At 31.8% G+C, this 2,520-nt stretch overlaps 1 non-coding gene across 1 annotated transcript; it reads left to right on the top strand.

Annotated features, from left to right (window-relative positions):
* Positions 1–599: 599 nt before the first annotated feature.
* On the top strand, positions 600–703 carry LOC117021839 (U6 spliceosomal RNA). The gene has a single exon (XR_004422927.1). It is a non-coding gene; the product is annotated as a U6 spliceosomal RNA (small nuclear RNA).
* The last annotated feature ends 1,817 nt before the right edge of the window (positions 704–2,520 follow it).

Below are 2,520 nucleotides of genomic sequence, written 5' to 3'. Positions count from 1 at the left end.
AAAGTGACTGTTAAGTTAACATCTTTGGAACTCTGGTCAGATCAAAATAAGATTCCATCTGACAGGGATGCTAATGAAGTACTACAAAGATTTGTGTCATGGAAAGAAAAATTTTTGTTTCAAAGGTCCCATGATATGGCATTCTTATTAATGTAAGTACCTTATTTGCATTGATATAGAGTTTATAAAATTATTTGATATGTTAGTTATCAAAATTATGTACAAATTTATTATGTATAATGACAAGACACCTCATAAAAAGAGTTTGTGAGTATTGTGTTGACAAAGTGCAAAATATAAAAATCAGATAACAAGGTAAGACACGAAATTATGGTAGGCCATTATTCTCAGAGTGGTCTATTTACCTATGGAAATGTAATAAACTAGAATATGTAGAAAGCCTTGGGATAAACACGGAACCCTGTGGTTTTAAAGATTTTCTCAGAGGTAAATAATTAAAACCATCATTTTGACATTAAATAAAATAAAAATAAGTTAACAGAAAGCAATAATTGCATATAAGTCTGGTTACAAAACATTAAAATGGTAATATGGTTACCTCCTGGTATTTCTATATTGACTAAAGATGTAGCTATTTAGTGCTCACTTCGGCAGCACATATACTAAAATTTGAACGATACAGAGATTAGCATGGCCCCTGCACAAGGATGATATGCAAATTCAGGAAGCGTTCCATATTTTTTTATATTAATGCAGCACTTTCTAGGGGTAGAGAAGAAAAGAATACATAGTTGCTAGGGGTTTGGAATGAGATATACAACTTAGGAGGACAAAAGCCAAAGAAACATAATCTCTTTTTCAATATTTCACTTTAATGGTTTCTCAAACATCCTAGAGATGATAGGACTATTTTAATTTAACAAGTATAAGAACTTAATAAACCTAGGGAGCAGCATTTGTGCCGCAGAGAATATAAGATCTTTGGAGAACATGAGTTGATAAATCAAACTAACAAAGTCAGCATCAATTTTTTTAATTAGGCCTTTAAAAATAAACTTGAATATTTTCAGAGAAATAAACAAATAACATAATGACAACCGTGTTTCCCCGAAAATAAGACCTAGCCGGACTATCAGCTCTAATGTGTCTTTTGGAGCAAAAATAAATATAAGACCCAGTATTGTATTATATTATATTATATTATATTATATTATATTATATTATATTATATTATATTATATTATATTATATATTATTATATTAAGACTGGGTCTTATATTATAATAAAATAAGACTGGGTCTTATATTAATTTTTGCTCCAAAAGACGCATTGGAGCTGATGTTCCAGCTAGGTCTTATTTTCAGGGAAACATGGAATTCCTCTATCTTTAAAAAATGCTGAAACTAAATTTTTAAAACTGTCAGGACTTGCAGTGGGCTTCTTGTGAGAACCTAAAAATACAGGTAATGAGTAGATGGCTTCATCACACAGCATGAGCACATCACCAGCTTTTACTGGCTGCTTAGCTGCCATTTTTCTGGAGGAAAACAACAACAACAACAACAACAACAACAAAATCAGAATTTAAAGAGTACACGAAGTAAACCAAACTTATAAACCTTGCTTGTGAATAAAAGAGTAGAGCATTATTACTGCAACTGTGAAATGTTTATCAGAGGAACTTCCTTCTCCCTGAATGCCTGGGGAATTACTTTAAAAACACTTCATTAACTGCTGTCTTGAATGGTTAAAAAAACAAATAATGGTGTAGCTATTTAACTACTTGCACTGTATCATTCAAGAGTCTTTATATAGATTTTTGTTTTAGTAATTTGATTATCTTACATGAAAGAAGCCAAAAACATAATTCTGAAGTCTTAAACAGTATGGAATACATTTATAAATCTCTTTGCGTTTCCTGTGGAACCTAAGGTCAGATTTGGGGGTTCAGAAGCAACATTAAACTAAGAACTAAAACGAGTGAGGACACTTTGTACATCCTCTCTCTCTTTTTCTTTTAGTGAGTCTACTGCATATTCTGTTTCTTTCTCTTCTTGTACTCCAATCAAACATTTTTACACACTTCAATGGTTCACTATGTGCAAATCATGGCCGTAAGCTATCCTGAGAGTTACACAGATCCAGTGGTAACAGCAGTGTTGATTAATTTTTTTGGAAGGATTAGTCACCGGGTTCTGGACTGTGTGTCAAATAATGTTAAAGTAGCCTTTAGACCCTAACTTTGTAGAAATGGGAGATTATGCAAATACAAAATGATTGACAGTATTAGACATGATATGTAATATCCATGTTTTAAAATAAACATAGCTTTATTGAGGAATGCAATTCATCAAAGGTCATTAACTTATTAATAATGTAAAATGCATTTATCCAAAGAAAAATTTTGTTATTTAGTTATAGGAACTATCCTAATTATGTGGGAGCAACCTATCATGGAATGGCATGTGATCCAAAGCTTGCTGCAGGAATTGCTCTGGTATGCATTTTACTCCCATCTCTTTAGTAGCTATGTAACGTTTTGAAAGTTACTATCCACT

This window comes from Rhinolophus ferrumequinum, chromosome 4 (assembly GCF_004115265.2).
Source record: "Rhinolophus ferrumequinum isolate MPI-CBG mRhiFer1 chromosome 4, mRhiFer1_v1.p, whole genome shotgun sequence".
NCBI classification, from domain to species: Eukaryota; Metazoa; Chordata; class Mammalia; order Chiroptera; family Rhinolophidae; genus Rhinolophus; species Rhinolophus ferrumequinum.
Note: the sequence above shows the minus strand (reverse complement) of the source record. Positions and strands in the feature narration are given on the sequence as shown.